This window comes from Eulemur rufifrons, chromosome 19 (genome assembly GCF_041146395.1).
Source record: "Eulemur rufifrons isolate Redbay chromosome 19, OSU_ERuf_1, whole genome shotgun sequence".
NCBI lineage: Eukaryota > Metazoa > Chordata > Mammalia > Primates > Lemuridae > Eulemur > Eulemur rufifrons.
Genome location: NC_091001.1, coordinates 76,050,291 through 76,073,104, shown reverse-complemented (window position 1 = coordinate 76,073,104; position 22,814 = coordinate 76,050,291).

Sequence of the window (22,814 nt, the reverse complement as noted above, 5' to 3'; positions counted from 1 at the left end):
TCTCTGCTTGACCCTTCATTTCTGCCCCAGGTGCCTAGGGTTAAAGGACTGCCCTCCTAACTCCTTGTACCCTCATTGCCCAGAATCTATAAGTAAAAATCTTTGAACTTGTGTCCTACTGTGGTGGTGTATTGAATTTGTACTTTCCGTCTGAAGAACCAGGTGCTACCCAGACTGGGTTTCCCCAGACAACAAGGAGAACACAAAGTCGGGCTCCCAGAACCAGAGTGATGATCAGGAAGACATAAAGAGCCATAGGGTGCCTGTCATTATAAACAAGTTTCCCATGTAAGGGAACCCCTGGTCATGGGGCAGGTCAGACAATTAGGCATTAGGCCATCCATCAGATAAAAGAAGTATTCTGTGAAAGGCACATTGTCAACATCATCATCCAGCTCCCCTTTACTTCCCATCAGGGAAGGGTTCTAGCTGCTTTAGTTCTGGGACCCCAGTTTAGCTGAGGGCTCTCAAACACAAGAACAAAGACAGCTGAGAAGCTAACAGCATGCAATTTTGGCAGGTAGGGCAGCATCAGGTCAGTTTGTTGGAAACCAGTAGGGGCTTAACCATGAAAATGATACTTCAGTACCTAGGCTTGGTGGCAGTGAAAATAGCAAGACGGAAATTTAGACTTAGTAGGATCAAAGTAATAGGTCAGGTACCAAGAATGAGACTGTCACAGGCAACAGGTTTGAAATCTAGCTTCCAAAAATAGGCTATAACTTGTGCAATGACACTTGGATATAAATAAAGTGAAAGCCCATTTTTCATGGGGGCCTGTCAGGGAAGGAAAAAGGTGTTTATGCAGAGTCCCTTAAATTGCTTAATTCTCCATGCGTGAATTTATTATTGATTCTGGGAATTGGAACTGGCCTAAACCACAAGAGAAATGTCAGGCATGCCCAGCTGAGAGGAAGATTTGAAATTTGGCAGGATCTAATAAAAACTACCTAGAGAAGTGAGGTTGCTTCAGCTGAACTCACTTGAAGAGTAGTCCTGCTACTGAACAAGGTGAAGACGAGCAACTTTGAGCCCGAGCATCAACTAAGATTATGACTCCAGACTCAGCTGGAGCTGCCAGACACAAGGAATGTGGAGTCATTTGAGTGCAGCAGGATAAGCATAGTACAGGACTAATTTGTTCAGCTGCTGTTCCATTTCATTGTCCGTCTTTGGAAGACAGAAGTGCTTAACTGCTACCAGAAGTGGCCACTAATGCTAATATAGGGGTCTTTCTGAACTGTTCTTCTCTGAAATATTTCAGAAGGGTGAACATGAACTCTAAGACCAGGCATGAGTTTTTTTTTAACTGTATTCTTCCTCCTGAGCCCTTGTGTTTAATGATTATTTTTGAATCATTAAATTTCACAGGTGGAAATTCAGAAAAGTCAGTCAGAAGTCCTAGACAATGATGTGCCCTGGGAATGAAAAAGAAACATTCCCATTAAAACTGGCCATTATGGAGATCTGCCTGAACCATTGAGCCACAGCCTTCTATCCCATCTTACGGGGATTAACTAATAAAATCAAATGAATGTGAATTCATATAACAAAGAACCGACATGTCTATTTTTTCTCAATAGAAGAAGATAAAAAAATCATATTATAAATCATTCCCCTACTCCACAATTTTCTTTCCAATTTAGTTTATTTTTATGATATAGAGCTATGTTTTGAAGGAAAACTGGAAATATCATAGACATCTATTTGATATTCAGTGAGATTTTTTATTGATCATGAATATTATACTAATCAATAAACATATATACAATAAGAGTCACATTGATAATGCTTGTGGGTACATTTGTGAGATTTACTTGCTGTGAGATAGGGTTGAATTGCCAAGGCACACAATCCTAACAATTATTAATGATATGTTACTTTTCCATTCTAAGAGAACCTATTCATTTGATGCTCATTAAAACTATTTAAATTATTATCACCTTAACATATTTGAACCATTTGATAATATTATTTGGAGTCATAAAGGCTGTAGTGAATATTTCTAAACCAGAGTAATTTCTTCTTTCTTTAGAATTAATTATATATTGTTGTCTTATAAAGATTAATATAAGAATAAATTTTCTTCTGATTTATAAATTAATCAGATCATTTTGAAAAGTCAGAATATTTTTAAGAAGCATTCGCATATATATGCATAAATATATTTCTACTTTTTTATAGTCTCAATATTTCCATTCTTAAAATTTTACAGATTTTTTAAAAAGGATTTGGAATGATTTCAAGAGAAAAGACACATGGATATTATGTGGCCTAGGACAAAATAATTATGCTGCAGTGTTTAATCATGTCTAATATTCATGCTAATGGCCTATTTTTAGACTAGTGAACAATTGAGAGTACATTGCCATTGTTTTATCAGAGTCTTGTTATAAAAGGAGGCAAAAGTATTTTTCAAGATAGACTGACGATCACAGAATTTGGCATAACATAGAAACTTTGACACTCTACTCGTTAGTAAAACTTTCTTTCATAACCATAACTCCCACACATTTAAAATGTATTTCTGATGCCCTTGATAATAAGGAGCAGTTTAAATTATTCTGAATTCCGAAGGTGGGGTGTTAAGGCATATGCATTTTGAAAACAATAACAACAACAGAAAAATAAACTTTCTAATGATGAGAGAGAGACTTTGAGTTTCTCAAATATGCTCTGTTCTAAAAGATCTGATGTTCTTCCAGTGGAATTTCCAGTGACATGGAATTTTCCTGGTACATCTATATATTTAATTAAAAGGGAAGTTTATTCTAAACAAACACAGATGTTTATGGTTCTGCTTGACTGACAGCATTTCTCTTTGCCAAACATTATTGTTTGGAGAGTCATTAAAGGTCTGACTAGAAACAACTCTATGTTAAAAAGAGAGGATTACAATTTAGTTGGAAGTAATAAAATCACTTGATAGCAAGTGGGGCTGAACTGGGGCAATGAGCGGTTATTTTTTGGAAGGTACAACACAGCTTGTAAGTGAACTGAGAGGTCAGCATACGTTGCTCAAATAAGTTGCATATCGCTATGCACCTGTAGTTATTTGCCTTTAGAAAATCAATACAAATCAGTGTGTTTGACCAAAAAAACATCCTACAAGAAAATAGGCTCTTGACCCAATGAGCTTGAGCAGCACTCAAATAAACGAAGTTACACAGGTTTTATTATTTCAGTAATATTCTAAGATCATTTGATATGAAATTATGCTTTGTGAGTAACCAAGAGATGAACATAACTTTTCTCAAAATTGACCAGTAAACTCATTTCCCCCGTAATGTTTCATGATCACGGTGGTTCGGGGGGTTCACTGCGGGATATGTTGCTTTGCAATGTTGTTCAGGTGGTAAATCTAGTCCCTCTCTGACTTTTTGGAATCTATCCACTTCGTGCCTTTCCTCTGTAAACACAAATTGGCTTATAAAACACATTATCTGAAATTATCAGCCCTCCCAGGTGGACTCTTCCTTATGTGTTTATTTCCTTCTTTAGCTTGTGCTTGTTCCCCTAGTTCTAAGTTTTAGACTCCATGAGCTTGTTACAACACTAGAATGGCAGGATAAGTGGAAGAACTGCTTTTCTTCTCTCCCTACCACAAGTACCCTAAAAAGATTTTGTTTTGCTCACTCAGCTTCTTACACTCCACAGTACTCAAAGACTGCTGTCCCCAACCCCTGGGCTGAGGCCCGGTACCGGCCTGTGGCCTGTTAGGAAACTGGCTGCACGTCACTGCCTCAGCTGTGCGCCATGGACTCCCGGCCCCAGCACCCGCAATGACACCCAACCACCCTCAGTCAGTGGAAAAATTATCTTCCATGAAGCCGGTCCCTGGTGACAAAAAAGGCTGGAGACCAATGCTAAGAGAATATTACCCACATGAGCTTACTTTAGGTGTTTTTATGACACAGAATAAAAAAAGTTGACAGAGGCGGAGGAAAAGCTAATGGGAAGGAGATTAACAACGAAACTGATAATAACTATTAACAATAATGCTATTTGCTTTTCTAGATCTACTTGTTTGTCAAGAATATGTAGAGTAAATGAAGCAGAAAATAAAGGAACAGAAACAGAAAGTTTTTTCAAGCGACATAATAAAAAATTCATAAAGAAAGGCAAGAGAAAAGAAACAGAAAAGTCTTGCTGGCTGGAGAGGCAGGAGGTGATATGGTATTTAGGGATAGGCTTGAGTAAAGCCTTTGGAACCACTAGAGAGACGAAAGATAATTTAGGGTGAGAGTAAAAATAATTTTGGAAAATGTTACTATTAATTATAAATTGAATCTCCTTTAAATGTTCTGTTAGAGATACCAGGTAAAAACTGGGATGCTTTGTTAATTACGAGATACCAGGTAAAAACTGGGATGCCTTGTTAATTACTTTTAGTTACTGGACTATATTTCCGTAAATGAATGTAACTGTGTGCAAGAATGATGCCACTAGGCACCTTGTTATATTTAGGTTGTATTAGCTTCTGTTGGCAGACCTGCTGGACTTGTGGCTCAGCTTTTTGGATTTTAGGTTCTTATGAGTTCCTTGTTTCACCCACTGTCTTGGTTTTGACAGTCTTATCTGCCTTGAGTAAGAAATTTTTGTACCATTTCTAAGCCCTGCCATTCCACAAGAGACCACTCCTTAGCCTGGGGTTCTTTCTTCCCATCATCCTTTGCTATCCCTAGTCAGTGTGAAAGGGCATTTAGTTAATTTCCTTCCCATATAGTCTGCTGGGAAATTGAAGAAGGTCTACATGTTATTGAAGAATTGGCTTCTTTGTTTGGTCCAATGTGTAATTCTGCTCTGTTGATCCTGTCTGTGAATCTTTTTCTCCACTCTGTGCCACAGTGTTTTTAAACCAAACAAATGAAAGTTAAAATGCCAGTCTCCTTAAAGCAGAGATTCCAGATGCCCATGCCTTTTCTGGGTGATTTGCCAAGGCAGGGGTTTCTTGGGGATTATAGGGGTAGAATTCTGAGAGTTTTATGTATGAATGTGTAGAGTCAAAGAAGGGAGAACAAAGAGACATTGGAAAGAGACATCAGAACCTGAATTGTGTATCAGATGAAGGTGGGGAAGCAAAGGTGTGTGTGTGTGGTTAGAAAGGCCTTTGTCCTGGTAGTCAACAGAATGGACGAAGTCATGAAGTATGGAGAGGGCAAGGTGAGGACATGTGTAGAATACCCCTTTATGCAACCAAGGCTGGGAGGACTCTGTATCTACACCCTACTGGGTGGGATGTGCTGTACCATCTGTAGAGAACTCTCAATAACACTGTAACTATGCAAAGTCCAGATGTCATATTCTGAGACCTTAAAAAGGTATATTTTTATTGCTGTAATTTCTGCTCCTTTTCATTGCCCCAACCTAAGGAGGTTACTCTGTCTCCAAAGAATACTCTATGCCAAGTATTTGTTCTCATTTATGTATTACCCGAGCATAGCATGTCTCTATCTGTGCAACAATGCCTTCCTCCTCTAGGCACCCTGTGAGTTGGCAGCATGCCATGGTTCTGCATCACATTTTATACCCTGCTCCAGCCTGTTTGGCAAGAGAAAACTCAACAGGGTATCCTACTTTTATATGCATCCTTGTTCGTTTTTGTTATTTTCTATGATTTCTCTTACACTATTCCAATTCATTCTTCGTAGATCATTTGAAGAGGTCCTGTTTAACTATTTTGCTCCCACTAGGAAAGTCTATATAATTATTTTCAAGTAAAGACACTGTGAAGGAATTCATATTTAGGCTCATTTATTGCATTTGAGATCATATATTTTATGATTTTCCTCTATTTATTCTTAAGTACATTGTATACTAAACTTTAAATTTTTTCCATGCTAAAATGTGCAAATCTTATGACAATTACTTCATTGTTTTTATTACTATACTTTTTATTAATAATACATTCCCTTCTTGTTAATTTTTTGTACATGGTCAAATTGAGCCCAGTAATGATATTAGATGGCATTCTGAAGAGAACCATTACATGTTCATTTGTTTTTAAAATAGCACTGACTTTTTAATATAACATAATTGAAATTCACATTTAATTTTCTACAAATCTAGCATATAATCTATGTTTCATACTACCTTGATTTATCTGCAGGCATATTTATTTTCCTTAGGATAGAATTGTTCAGTGCCTTCACATCTTATGATTTATGTTTTTATTTATACAAATGTTATTCATCACCATGCACTTTTCATATTTGAATATTAAGCAAGAAAAAGTTCATGTAATTTCCCAGAGGTTTCTTTCAGCTCAACTGGCAGCAGGTATTTGGTTGGAATTTACAGCTAATCTAATGCTCAGTGCATGGAATGTATAACTTTTTCTTTCTTATTTCCTACTGAACCTGATTAACACTCCACAGGGGGTGTTTTGAAAGACCCAAGGTCATTTGCCACTTTCTGCCAATAACATCTGAATGTGTGGAAATGGGTGATGGTGGTGAGGATATTTTTTGGCTTCAAATATTTAAGGAATACATACATTCTATTAAAAATGAACATAGTGAATCATTGACTATACATATGCATACACAGAAGGAGTAATGATGAATACTTTGTGTTTGCATGATATGGTTTGCTCTATTGAGATATACGCAGAATGTAGACAGGAACATTTTAATTCATTTTTTCAAATAACATAGAACTAGCATAGTAGAAACTCAGAACAGCTTCCTAAGGGAATTAGTTAATGAATAAACTTCATCAATTTTAGGAGAGGAAGTAAGCACTTGCTATTTTTTGGCTTCTCATATCTATTCCTCATTCTTCTGTTAATTTTATCTAGCTTAGCTCTGGGAACCACCCTTAACCCCATTCAGCTCCCATGCTGAAAGTAAGGCTCTTCTCTGGTTTGAAGATAGGGCCTGTGACCTACATACAAGTTGATCAATGCATCAATCAATCGATGCATTGAGTTCCTGTCTTAGATACAGTAAGACTGAATAAATCTTACAGAATTCTTTAGGATGATAGTCTTGTTCTGATGCATGGACCTGAAGCTGAGAAAACATTGGCTCTGGAGAAGATGTAGTCACCTCATGACCATACTGGTGGGCCATTCTTTGGTACCTGACGACAGAGATGCACAAAGGCAGAGCTGAGAGAGGGAGAAAACAAAGTAAGTCCTGATAATGCAATAGCAACTTCTGCCTCAGGCTTCAGAGTCAGCCCTCTCATGAGACATATAATCTACAGGAGACAATAAATTCTCTATTTGCTTAAATTATTTTTGGTTGGGCTTTATGTCTTTGGCAACTGAAAGCTTCTGAACTGATACCAGGAGAAAATCACGACGACTCCACTGTAAAAGACCACATGAAGCCTCCCTTGTTCTCTCATTCTGTCCAAGTATAAGACCAGGGTTCTATATCTCAACAGTTTAAGCTACCACACTGTACATGAACTGTGCACTCACTCAAGTAGCCCTGAGAATGGAGAAGAGTAGACAGAGTTCTAGAACAGTATTCTGGATCAACCAGAGACATTCCATGTCTTCACTGACCTTTAGAAGGAATAGATCAGAGGCTGTGACAAGTTTGAAAGCCACTGGTTTAGAGTGTTTTTATGCTTAAAACCAAGCAGGCAGCAGCTGTATTAAAGGCTATTTGCATTGCTCTGTTTTAAACAAGCCAACTCTAATTAACAGTATAGAACCATGTTTTCATTTATAATCTCTCCCCTTAATAAAAATGACATCATTCAATGGTAATTGAAATCCCTCTACAGTTTATGGCATCATTTAACTTTCGTTCAATGAATTATTTTTTTTCACTCAGACATTAAAAAATAAATCCCTGCTATCCTTTACATAATTTTAATATACATAATAAAGCACATTTCTCTAACTAGTACTTTGTTAATTAAGCCAAGTCAGGCATTCTCATTTATTCAGTGATAGTTTCTCTCAATAAAAGAATGCATTCAATTTCTCAAAATTATATAAAAATTCGTGCTTTGGTTAAAATATTCTGTCAATCACTAAAGGAACCAAGTCTGCCATCAACCTCCTGGTATACTTTATTAAGACAGTTGCTATAAAAAAAGAAAAAGGATAGTGTATGTAAATGAGATCATGCACTCACAAAAAGTACTGCTCAGTGATAGGCACACATTCCTACTCAATATTAGTCATCATAATCATTATCAATCATCACTACCTCCTTAAAATCATGATTAGCATCTGTAAAATTCTTTCCATATTAAACATTCAACAAATCTATAAGTAATTACTAAAATGGATTCTCATGTTATTTTAGAATAAAATTCTTATTTGAAATAATTTTAGGCTTACAGAAAAGTTATAGAGATAACAAAGAGGTTTCTATATAACCTTCAACCAACACCATCAATTAAGATAAATGGTCTAAATAATTTTGTCATCAATATTTAAAGCCTATAAATTTAATCACTAATTTCTATAAAACAAATCATGTCTAGACATTTATGTTATTTGCACATGCAAATTAATTGCTTAATAGCACAGTATCCTAAAGCCAAAACACTATAGCAAGTGGTTATTTTCTGACATGGCATTATAATGAACTGGACATTGTTTACAAATCTGAGTAATCATAAATTTAAACTGGCAAATTATCTAAAGTAGAATTTTTAGGGACAAAAGATGGGTTATTTAGTAATAGCCCATATAATATTTATAACTAATTATTTATTCTATAACTAGAAGAAGAAAGGGGGGAACCCTACTCTATAAAGAAATAATCTTAAATAAGCCTAATATTTTCTTAATCCAGTTTTAAAAACTCTGGAACATATTGTCAAGGAATGTTTCCAAATCTATTTTGTTTTTTCTTTAATGAGGTATACACTTTCTTGGAGATCTAAAATGCATTGTTGCCAGAATATGGGAATAGATTCAAAGCATTCTTTGGCTTCCTAATAAATTTTAAAATTCTGTAGTTGTTTCCCACTCTGAATACACTGAGACCAAAGATCACCCTTGATAATCTCAAAATGCTATTCTACGTTATTAAGTTTATTCTCATGATTCCGTACATTTACCTTCTAATGCAATGATTATGTATTGCATATAGATTTAATTCACTTTCCACAAATCTGTTTGTGAACAGTAACCACAGAAACAGTTGTCTGGATATCTGCCCATGAAAATTGGCTTGAAATGACTAACTCATTTCACAAAGAGCAATGAAAGCTCTTTGATTCTAATACTTTTCACCCCCCATGGGCTTGAGCCAAATTAAAGTTCTCATTTCATCTTTCATAGGTGAAAGTGTCCAAACACTTTGATCTGTCTTAAAAACCAAAGTTTAGCCCCTCCCTTTCATCAGTTCTTGGGATATTTCTACCGTACTAAATTGGCTGGCATGTTAAATTTATGGCAACAAATACTATGAAAAAATAGAATTTATTAGGTTGAAAGGAGAATAATCAATCAGATATCTAGGTTTGAATGTGTCCCCCCAAAGTGCGGGTGTTGGAAACTTAATCCTCAACGCAACAGTGTTGGGAGGTTGGGCTTAATAATAGGTGGCTAGATCATGAGGGCAGAGCCCTTATGAACAGATTAATGATTAGATTGTTATATAACAAGTCTGGCCCCTGGTGTCTCTCTCTGTCTCCCATTTGCTTCTGCTTTCCACTTTCTGCCATGGAATGACCCTTGCCAGATGCCAGCACTATGCTCTTGGACTTTACAGCCTCCAGAATCATAAGTCAAACAAATTTCTTATCCTTATAAATTACCCAGACTGTGGCATCCTGTTATAGCAGCAGAAAACAGACTAAGACAGGACATAATTAAATTTCCCTCTGGTTCCTGCAGGCTCCACATGGATCACATACTGACACCTGCACCTGACTTAGCAGCTTGGACCTATACTTTCCCTAATTTTTCTTTCTTTTCGTGTGCTGGCCTCTGGTTCTAATTTCATAATTATTCAAAACTGCACTTTTAAAATTTACTTCTAAATAACAATAAAGTATCAAAGAGGCAGTTACCCCAACTTGTGCAGAACTCCAGTCTCATTTTATATGTCATATGTCTCCAGAATATATCTCAGTCCCCAGTGTCTTTCTGGGCATAAACCAGGCCATTACATAAATGCACTATTTAAAATTGGGAGCACATTTCGAACTACCTTTTATTAGTTTTAAGTGGTTTGCACCATTTCGAGCCCTTATATACTTTTGGTGGCAGGATGTCTTCCATTCCCAAGAATAAAACAGGAAACACATCTGAAGTTAATAATAAACAGCAAAAACAACAAAAACAAGTAAGTGTTATTGAAGAAACAACTGTACTGGACATTCTAAATTCAAATGGGAAATCATTTGTTAAAAATTCAGATTCTTGGGACCCAGCTTCTATATAAAATAAAACATGGCTTTAATAAACAAGAATTTTTTAAAAATTAAAACTAATCAAAAGATATAACTTATAAAATCAGTGAAATACTATTTTAACTTATCAAATGGACAAGTTACGGGAAAAAAAGACTTCACATATTGCTATTTGGAGCACAAATTTATCTAACCTTCTACCTTTTTTGAAAGACACTTTAGCGGTATTTATCAAAATATATCAAGAGTTCCATAAATGTTAATAATTCTGCATTCTGATTGTGTCTAAATAAGTGTGCAAAACATATACACAAGAATGTCTATTTTGTGCTTTTATATTATAGCATAAATTTGAAATGAAATATCCCAAAAAGATTAAATAAATTATGACATTCATGTTATAAATTATTATATACTCAGAAAATAAAATCTAATGATGTTTTTTACATGGAAAGATGTTTGATATGTTAAATGACCATTTAGGATAGAAAGTAATATGCATTTTGTTAAACTCATGATAGTATTTCTGAATGTAGCAATGATGGATATTTTATCTATATTTTTATTTGTATTATTCCTTACATATGTTATCTGCATAAGTAAAAAATTTTAATTGACAGATAACCAAAAAATTAATGACTTTGAGTTGGAGAAAAGGCAGAAAAATGAAAAATTCACATACCTTGTTAACCATATTTCTGGTAACATATTTAGCAATATGTGTCAAAATTCTTGAAAATATTTGATCTAATGAATTTCCTAGAAATAAAACCCAAGGAGATAGAGATTGAGACAAATATTGCTTGCACAAAGTTAACAAAAATCAGTTATAAAAGCGAAAACTGAAGAAATATAAATGTCCAACATAAGAACAATGATTAAGTGGTATTGCATCCATTTGATTGTATTTTATATATCCAATAAAAATATTATTTCCTAAGGTGTTCAATGGCGTGGAACAACCTACAATATAATATTAAATACACACATCACTGTATATGAGATTTCATATAAAGTGTGATTGCAATCAAATTATGCAAAGAGAAAAATAATTTATATTTAGACTAGCAGGATAAAAGTCCAAACTTAAGTTGAGATCATTTTATGGTGGTGAGACTGTAAGTGATTTTTTTTTCATGTTTCCTCACAATTTTCTGTGATTTCTGGTTTCCTACAATGGGTTTATATTACTTTTATAGTTGATGAATCATTCTTCTCATCAGTAATAAAGTTAAACAAAAACCTAATGGTGTAAACTAAGAGTTAGAACTATTTTAAGACAGAGAACAAGCTATATATCAATGTACTTTCAAAATATAGGGAAAGGAGAAAATAGTACACTCTGACTATATGTAACGGAGAATATATTCAACTAAATCCTATCTTTCCTCCAGGATCTAACTCAAATCCCAGTACCTCTACCTGCCTGCCTGCCTTCCTTCCTTCCTTCCTTTCCCTCCCTCTCTCTCGCTCCCTCTCTCTCTCTTTCTTTCTTTCCTCTTCTCTCTCTCTCTCGTTTTTTTTTTTTTAATTTCAGAATATTATGAGGATACCAATGTTTTGGTTACATAAATTGCTTTTGAACCGTTTGAGTCAAAGTTAAAAGTGTGCCCATCCACCAGATGATGTGCACTGTACCCGTTAGGTCTGAATTTACCCATCACCTCCTCCCTCCTCCCTCCTCCCTCCTGCTTGGTTTCTGATGAATGTTATTTCCATATGTGCTCATAAGTGTTGATAGATTAGCTCCCATTTAATGGTGAGTACATGTGGTGTTTGTTTTTCCATTCTTGTGATACTTCACTTAGTAGAATGGGCTCAAGGATAATATGAGAGGTGCTAGATCACCATTGTTTTTTGTGGCTAAGTAGCACTCCATAGTATACATGTACCACATTTCATTAATCCACTCATGTATTGATGGGCACTTGGATTGTTTCCACATCTTTGCAATTGTGAATTGTTCTAGCAATTCTTTCTAAACCATACAAAGCTCAATTGATATAATCTTTTTACCAATTGAAAGAATTAATGAATATGTCTATAGACTAGTATGGAATTACACATTACCCTGTGTTATTTCTGTACCTAGGAAAGGGCTAACTACATTATTGCTCCTAAATGTACTTTTACATGTATTTACACAGATATTAGTGAACTGTCTATTGCTGTAGTATTAATCAGAAATGAATCCTGGTCAGTATCTACTTCTGAGTGTGACTCTCAGCCACTATATATTCATTTTGAAAATAATCTCCTTGTGATTTGGATCATTGCTATAACCTCACTTCCTACCTCAATAAACTCTTGTAGCATTACATTTCATTTGGCAATGAGGATATGTAAATGAATAAGACACAATTTATATTAATTAAGATACAGTTTTAGTTGCTCTAAGAGACAACAACATAGAGTAGCTTTAGTGATCTAGCTTCTTTTTCACTCTGATAACAGCGTAGATGAAGTAAGCAGGTTATGGTATATATACTCCATTTTTCCGAAATCCAGCCATCTCCTGCCTTGTTGTCCCACTACCCATAAATGGTTTGCCACCATTACTACATCCAGGCAGAAGAACAGATGAGACAAAGAAAAGAGCATTCCTATCTCTTTAAGGATACAACTTGGAAATTGCACACATCAATTCTTCTCAAATCTCATTGGCTAAACGTGTGCTGTCCAGTACAATATCACCTAGCCAAATGTGGCTTTTGAGGATATAAAATAGAGAGCTAGTCCAAACGGAGATGTGTTGTGACTTTTAACTTATGTTAAAGACTATGTATGAAAAAATGTAAAAATGTATCATTAATGTTTTTCTATTGATTACATGTTGTAATGATAATATTTTGGCTGTATTGAGTTAAAAATATAACCTTCAAATTAGTTTCACTTCTTTCTTTTTATTTTTTAAAAATGTGGCCACTGGAAGATTTTAAATTATATATGTGATGTTAATTATATGTCTGTTGGAACATAATGGCCTAGACATTTGTCACAAAGCTGAACCTACTTGTAGAGAGTTGCAAAAATGCAGTATTTACTTTGAAGACGCTAGCCTTTTGAAGCTAGTGGGTTTGTGACTATGAGAAAAAATGAAATAATGGGGAGTAGGAGACAAATAGCTGTCTCTTCCACACGAAATTTCCTGCTAAAGAACATAGATTTATCACAAAGAATATATTGATTCATGTTTTAAGAAAAGGATTAATTGGGAGAAAATTCTTTATGGGCATTTTGCATTTCTGTACTCTTGTAAGTGAGGCACAGACTTCCATTTGTTCTAGACTATCTTTTCAAAGATTTGTGTATAGCAGACAGCCTTGAAAGATATAATGTCTTGCTTAATCGCGAAGGACAGGCAGGCATGCTTTCTGCCCATTTTAAAAGTCAAGTTGCCTAAGCTCAGGGTGTATTAACTATAATGCAACACACAGCATGCACAGGTACCATCTGGCCCTCTTCACATCACCCTGTGGGATTTAGGGCTCAAGGAACCAGTGTAGAAATGGTGCTAGTGTGCCTAATGCTATTGTCATGAATAATAAGCTGTTCTATGCCTCTGATACAAAAGTCTGGTTTCTTCTAACAGCGTCAATGAACGTGTGTCAGGCTGTTTTATTCACTTGCAGGTAGGGTAAAACCCAAATTCTACACAGTTCTTGATTTATTTATTTATTTATTTTATTTTTTTATTTCAACTTATTATGGGGGGTACAAAAGTTCAGGTTACATACGTTGCCCATGTACCACCTATCCCCCCAAGTCAAAGCTCCAGGAGTGTCCGTTCCCCAGACAGTGTGCATTGCACTCATCATGTAGGTATATACCCATCCCCTCCTCGCACCCCCCCCTCCCCGAGTCAGCACCTTCAAGCGTGACCATTCCCCAGACGGTGCGCAATGCACTCATTATGTAGGCATACGCCCATCCCCTCCCCCCACCCCCACCTCAGTCTGATATCTGATTGGTATCATTCCCAGATGTGAATTTAGGTGATGATCAGGGAAACCAATTTTCTGGTGAGTACATGTGATGCTTGTTTTTCCATTCTTGGCATACTTCACTTAATATAATGGGTTCTAACTCTCTTCAGGAGAACCAAAGAGATGTCGTATCACTGTTATTTCTTATAGCTGAGTAATACTCCATGGTATACATATACTATAATTTACTAATCCAATCCAGAATTGATGGGCATTTGGGTTGTTTCCACATCTTTGCGATTGTGAATTGTGCTGCTATAAACATTCGGGTACAGGTGTCTTTGTCATAGAATGACTTATGTTCTTTTGGGTAGATGCCCAATAATGGGATTGCTGGATCGAATGGTAGGTCTATTTGAATCTGTTTAATGTATCTCCATAATGCTTTCCACAGGGGTTGCACTAGTTTGCAGTCCCACCAGCAGTGTATGAGTGTTCCTGTCTCTCCGCATCCATGCCAACATGTGTTGTTTTGGGACTTTTTGATAAAGGCCATTCTCACTGGGGTTAAGTGATATCTCATTGTGGTTTTGATTTGCATTTCTCTGATGATTAGGGATGTTGAGCATTTTTTCATATGTTTGTTAGCCATTCTTATATCTTCTTTTGAAAAATTTCTATTCATGTCGTTTGCCCACTTCTTGATAGGGTTGTTTGATTTTTTCTTGCTGATTTTCCTGAGTTCTAAATAGATTCTTGTTATCAGTCCTTTATCTGATGTGTAGTATGCGAAAATTTTTTCCCATTCTGTAGGTGGTCTGTTTATTCTCGTGACTGTTTCTTTGGCTGTGCAGAAGCTTTTTAATTTAATCAGGTCCCATTCATTTATTTTTGTTGTTGCTGTGGTTGCCTTAGGGGCCTTCTTCATAAATTCTTTGCCTAGGCCAATGTCTGTAAGAGTCTTTCCTACATTTTCTTCTAGAATTCTAATCGTTTCACACCTAAGGACAGTTCTTGATTTAAAAAAAAGTATCCATAATTTGTCAGTTGTGCATTATGTGACTTCAACTAAAATATCTTCAACAATAATAATGGTGTAAAGATTAAGAGCATAGTTCTAGAAGTGAGGCAATTTTAACACACCTACCCCACTGTATGATATTGCACAAATTACTCAACTTTTTTCTACTCCATTTTTTATATCTAAAATAAAATCCTACCTCATAAATTCATCCTACAGATTGCATGAGATAAATTTATGTAAAATGCTCAGAAGAGTACCAGGCACATGGTTTTCACTCAATAAATGTTATCATTACCAATTAGATGAGGAATTACAGCTAAATGCAATAAATACAAAATTGCATTGAGCAAAACTGACAGCAATTTGTTTTATATGGTTAATCACACATGGCTGACATAGTGCAAAAAAAAAAAAAAACTATTTTGAATGGATATAGCGGTATTATTGCTTCTGAGTGTGACACATGGCCCTGGAAATTCACATATGGCAAAACACTTGGAAGTCCCTAATTATATTCAAGACGAATTTTTATCAATTGAGGGACGCCTTTCAGAAATGTGATTTAACTGGTTAAAGATTGGGTTTAAAGGATGAAACATTGTTAGATAATTTCTGGGCAGTTGGACTGCTAAAGAGTTCTTTTTGTGAATCTCCTACTTTTCCCCATGCCCTCTACATTCTTTGGAATGGCTATGTATCCAGATGAGATAGTGACTTGTGGGTGAATGGTTCTCTCCTATTTGATCTAGTTTCTCATCATCACATAATTAATTCTCATGATAGGACCCCGTGAGCAACTTCTCAGCGAAGATTCACAAAGCTCTGCTATTCTATTATCTCATGGAATAGAAGGGCCAAGTCTTTTTCAAATTCTGTTGCTGAAATCCCCCTGTGAGGCTTGGGACACGGTAGGGCTTCCATCTTCATTGAATCAGAAAATGAAGGACAGTTAATTCCTTATTTTGAGTCAGAAAGGATCCATAACTGAAAAATTCAGATTGTGTTATATGAAATCTAAAGTATTTTTGAGTGGCTTGTGGATTAACCCAAAGGAATGATTGTCAAAAAGGTATGGAGCAGTGAATAAAATAAAAACACTATAGTCTGAAGACAGACTAGACTATTTTTGCCTTTTGGCACCTTTCATATGTTTTTGTTGATAGTCAAGACATGCTATGTCAGGTAAGAAGAATTGAGGTAAATAGGCCTTTACAGTGAGGATTTATGTTTATCAGGCTAGGAGTTAGACTATTTAATGTTCACTTTAGCTTGAGGTGTCAGAGGCTAAAATTCCCCCTAGTGTCCTCTTTCCTTCTCACTTGTTGTCTTCTTGTTTTCCTAGATACTCCTCCTTAGAGTCTGAGCCTTGCAGTTCCTCTGACTAATCCCCTGTTACTATGAATATAAAGGAGCCCTATTATTGTGATATTATGGTGTGGGGGATGGGAAGGATTCTATAATCCTATGGCTAGATCTCAGTCTTTTAGTGAGCCAGTGCCCTTGGGCTGTGACCCTCACAAGTGATTCTCACCCGTTAGGTGGGACACGAAGGCTAGGTGGACCTGGAGTTGGGTATCTGTCTTCTGCCAGTTAGGCTCAGAACAAGTTGGTTAGGCTCTGGCAAAACAGTTTCCTTGAGGGCAGGCTTTTGTTCAAGGAGAATGAAATGCTCTAGTGGTATCTCAAAATAGCTATTTTTCCTCTCTCCTTCTTGGAAATACAAGGGGATTTTCTCTGATCTTCACATGAGAAACTGATGGGGTTCATGAAGGTAAAACTCACAAAAATGTGTGGGCCTCCCTAGGAATGAGACTTCAGATGTTTAAACTATCTAGCTCCTTCCTTACTGAACTTCTAGCAATTTGTAAATCACAGTTTAATGTTCCCATCAGGGTTCACTCCAACAGTGGGCTTCTGCTCCACGTAAGCTGTGAGTCTCTGTGTTCACCATCTATCCAATTTTCAGGGAGGAGCTTTATCCTGTGACCTAAATTCTATGATGGATCTAAGAAGAGTTACTGATTTTTTTGTTCAGCTTTTTTTTTTTTTCTTTCTGTGAGAATGAGAATTTCAGTTTCCAAGCTCTAGATGTTAAGTCAGAAACTAGAATTCTACAAGACATTTTTGGGGGGCCATTTATCTCTCAGTATCAATGTGTGAATGTAGATATTCCTCTAAGAGCAACATTTGGAGTTGGCTCAGTAAGGATTGTGAAGACATTTGACGTTTGGAAAGTGGCTATCAAACTCACGAAACTCTATGTTTTTCTCCTTTCCCTTGGTACTCAGATTGTATTTTCCATCCTCTCCAGCAGTAGCTTTGGCCATGTGACTGAGTTATTACCCAACAGAATGGGAGCTGAAGTGGCCTGGCTCATAAAAATCTTCTGCACCAATCATTACTCTCCTTCTGCATCTCCAAGCTTGATGGAAAAGACTCTGAAAATATAGAGGGGTATAGAGCCACAAAAAGGAGGACACCAGAGTACACAAAACCCATCTCTTTCCCTCCTCTACACCAACTCACTTAGAAGTGTAACATGAGCCAAAAGTAAACTTTTCACAGGTTATAGCGCTAAAACGTTGGCATCATTTGTTATAGCAGCCTTACACTAACTAATGCAGGGCAGAGAAGAGGAATATCCTCTTAGGGGAAAGAAGACACAGAAAAGGGAAGCTGCAGTCCTGTGAGAAGTTTGGTTGAAATTTGGATCTGTTGGCATGAAGAGCACACGATAAGTTCATGCTGAGAAACTAAAACAATCCTGCTGCTCATGTGCAAAACTCCCTGTGTAAGCCTGGGCCCCTGAGTGTGAATGCAACAGCCACAGTCCCTCTGACCCTCTCTCCCGAATCATGCACAAGCCCCACCACCTTCAGAAGGTGTCTTATAGTTTGCATTTCACTACTGATGAATTTCTCATAGCTCTTCATTCAGTGTATTATCTCACATCCCTGTCACATTAATCTCTTTACTTAGAATGTCCTTTCATTTCCTGTATTTGGCACTTTCATGCATTCCTTAAGAATTATCTTGGACCTCTCTTCTGAGAAGGCTTTTGCCACCTTCCAAGGCCAGGATAGAACATGAATAAATATTTTTTGAACTGAACTGAGTTCAAATCATCTTGCTGTTAATGTGGAGGAATAAAATTAAAAAGTAGCCTCATTGAGAAACTGCATTTCCTATGACTAGAACATTGAAAACAATGTCTGACAGTTTGGTCATGATCAATACTAAGTATCTATTTCATGTTTAGGATTGTCTTTGGCATAACAGGAACCTAAGAAGTGGTTACACAATTTCTGCCTTATAAAGAGTTTCTATCCGGATTGAAGAGATAGGCTTCACTAAACCAGTGATTCTTAGATTTAGATGCAACAAAATCATTCTGCTCAAAATGTAGATTGTTGGTTGATTCTCATGCAAGTGCTCTGCCGACCAGAATTAGAAACACTGCACCAGTCTGTGATCTTCCTGAATGACAATCTCTGGTACCTAGTCTAATGTCTGTAGGCATTCAGCCAGCATGCATGAATGTGATTGAAATGAGACAATTAGGCCATGAGAGAAGAATACATACTCCAGTGAATTGAACTACATAAACTATAAGCTTGTAGGATTTCAGATAAAAGAAATTGATACAGGCCAGCATAGTGAAGGAAGGCATCACGAAGTTAGGATTTGAATCAGAGTATCAGGATAGAATCCACAAGGATTTTGTACTCAGACAACTCTGGATTTGAATTACAGATCCATCACTTAGTAGCTATTTAACTTCTCATAGCTTTTATTTTCTGATCTGTAAGAAGGAGGTTCAAAGTAACTACTTTGCACTTCTATTTTGAGGATTAAATTTAAGTGCCTAGCAGAGTGCCTGACTCAGTGCTTTTGTTCAATCCATACCAGCTATCTTTCCTCAAGAATGAGCTATATTTGGATAGAGTTATATACTCTTATGTCTGCAAAGGACTTTCGATACCATCTTTTAACTGGTGATCTAAATCTGTATTATTTATTGCTAAAATCGTCCCATTTAATTGTGTTTCAGAGATAACTATGATAAAAGGAGGGCACTTCAGGTTACAGAGAAATTTAGAAGCAAAACTGAAGTCTGAACAGGATAAGGAAAGACTATTGAAGGTAAGTATTTTTGATTATAACAATTGAATGGCCTTTTCTAAAAGGATTGTTTTTTTTTCTTCAGAACAAGATGAATCCTAAAGCTCCTGGTGCATTGGAGGATATTCAGACAGCTTCCATTCCCATTTAACTGATGGGATTTGCTTCATTTATATCCTAAAATTGAGTCATACATTGCAAGAAGAAATGCAAGGGAGGACTGAAGTTTTAGGTCACATTGAAATTTTAGGTCACATTGAAGTTTCAGGTCATATTGTTTACTAAAAGCTTTGCTGTGTGATCAGATATGAATACAAGACAAGTGTGAAAAAATTCTTGGGAACTTTAAAAAATTTCACTTTGCTGAAATCGAAGAGGCAGATTTAATTCTACTAATGCAAGAATAACAGGTAGAAAATAACACAAGGTACAGCACTCGTAAGCAGGAAAGCATATCCTGACTAGATTCAAGTACTTTTTCAGAGGCTGAGCCTGTGGAGTAGAGGATTATAGATTGTTTTAGGCTGTTCTTAGGCACTGATGATGTTTCTCCTGTTTGTTACTCAAGCTCTATAGATTGTTTTTCCAAGACCACCAGTTGATAAGTACTGATACATAAGTACTACCATGTCACTAAGATCTCCAACCACAATTTTTCCCCTGGCCAATCTTCTTTACCGGTAAACCAGCCTATTTCTTGCTTCCGGGGCTCTGTCTTTGTGCTCAGCAATACTGAATTGCACTGGTTTCCAGGAGACACCGAACTCCTCTTTGAACCTTGCTGATACTTCCTCCTCTGTCTGGAGTGCTCATCTTGTACACTTCCCTCATTTCTAACACATTCCTGGCTAAATATTGAATCTTTTTTTTTTTTTGTTTATTTTATTTTATTTTTTTGAGATAGAGTATCACTCTGTTGCCCGAGCTAGAGTGCAGTGGCGTCAGCCTAGCTCACAGCAACCTCAAACTCCTGAGCTCAAGCAATCCTTCTGCCTCAGCCTCTCAAGTAGCTGGGACTACAGACATGTGCCACCATGCCTGGATATTTTTTTCTATATGTATTTTTAGCTGTCCATATAATTTCTTTCTATTTTTAGTAGAGATGGGGTCTCGCTCTTGCTCAGGCTGGTCTCGAACTCCTGAGCTCAAACAATCCGCCCTCCTCGGCCTCCCAGTGAATCTGTTTTTAAAATGTGGATCAGGCAGGCATTTTCTCCAACAAGAAGAAAATGCTGATTGAACTTCCTGTTCTTAGAGTCCCAGTTAGATGTTTGGGGATGAGGGGAGGGTAGTTGGGAAATTAGCGTCTTTCTGTTACTATGTCTTTCCATTAAACAGCATGATATATCTCTCATTTATTGAAATCTTCCTTTATGTTCCTAAGTAGTGATTTATAACTTTCTTAATATAATTTTATAAACTTTAATTCTCATTAGCTGTTTTGAATGAGCTCCCCACCCTCCGGTATGGGTGTGTGTTTGGCTGTTACAAAGTCAAGCTGTAGATTTATAATATGTAGTTATTTGTACTAAGTTGCTTTACTGAATTATATGTTTAGTTTTAGAGTTTTTAATTATTATCTTCAATTTCACAAACATTTAATAATATCCTATGCAAACATTTAATAATATCCTATGCAAAAAAGTAAAAATACAGTTTCATATCTCAAATTCTATTTTGCAATGGCATATACTAGAATGTTTCAGAATAATTTTAAGTGTTAGTAGTAGGAGTGGAAAAATTTGGTATTTTTCCCTTGACTTCAGTAGTATTGACTCTAGTTTGTGAATAGATGAGTAAATATGGTTCATGAATAAATATGGTTCACAACATTTACTCAAGAAAAGAGGATCCTATTGGATATTTAACTACTTCTGCATTGATTACCATTAATGCCATTCCCCATGTTCTCAAGAAGTATAGCTCTTATGTCTAGATTCATGAGGTTAATTTTTAGCCATTTATTTTAATTCTCTTTATTTTGTAGTAAAAGTATCAAAAGCTATGAAATTCTTCTTTGGCTGCCTTGCAGAGATTATGATATTCATTATTGTCATTATTTTATTAATAGTCTGGTAGCTGTAGTTTTTATTTTGACTTTGCTCCCTTTTGAATGTATTTTTGGCACACAGGAGATTACAATAAATGAGTTATCTCACCTATTAATATATAATGTAAGTAGTTTCTTGTCCATTTGTAAGCGATTTATGTTTTGTTTCTCCTTTTGTTATTTCTTTGAAGTGTTTTTTGAATGTTTAGAAAAGTTGAGCTGTATACTTTTAGTTTCTAAAATTGGATAAAATGTCCATTCAACACTTACCATAGGAACAAATTTTATGTACAGCAACTAGCAATTGAAACTGTTGCATACTCTTTGTGAAGCAAGTATTACCTTTGACTGAGTTATATACATGCATATATATTACTCATAACAATATTACCATCTTTGCTAGTATATAATGTGCATTTAGATTTTTCTAATATAGACATTTGCTATATAATTTTCTGCCTAGTGCGGCACTTGTATTTTAGATCGAAACAAATCTTAAATCTTAAATCATATTTCATGTCACTTTTATTGTGAATTTTCTTCTCTAGTTTTGCTTATTCTCGCTGTTCTATATGCTTCTGTGCTGTTAGATACATTTTTTCACCATTTTTTGCTATGTATTTCAAAACTTTCTTTTTCTTGTCTTTATTGATCTGGCATTTGCACATATTATCTTTGTGTTATTTAAAACTAAAACACACACATATATATGTATATATATGTGTATAGATATGTAGGCAAATATATATATAGATAATTTAATCTAGTTTCTTCTGTCAGCCTAAAGCATAAATAAATATTCACTGACTAACCTGAGATCAAATATCAAGATTTTTCTGACCCTCTCTACCATATCTCTGTTTTGTTTAAATAACTTATTAAGATTCAGATTGATATTATTCATGACTTCATAATATTGCATGTTTTTAAAGATTTTTTTTTTCATTTTCATTGGCTATCAATATACGTTAATACCAGTTTTGGAAATTTAGTCAATTTTACCAGTCTCATGCTCATCACTTCTTTTACATTTTGCTTTCTCATAGTAATACTTACTGAAACTTGAAAAAAAAAAAAGTCTATAGATTCATCTACTTCTTTTGAATAATTATTTTTCCTAGGAGGCCCATTAAAGATAAGTTAATTTTTGCATGTTTGAAAATAGCTCTGTTTTCTTCTCACATCAATCAGCATTCCCACTTGGAATTGGGACCAGACAAGGTTGCCTTCTATCACGGCTTCTATTCAACATAGTGCTGGAAGTCCTAGCCAGAGCAATCAGACAAGAGAAAGAATAAAAGGGCATCCAAATGGGGGCAGAAGAGGTCAAACTATACCTCTTTGCTGATGATATGATCTC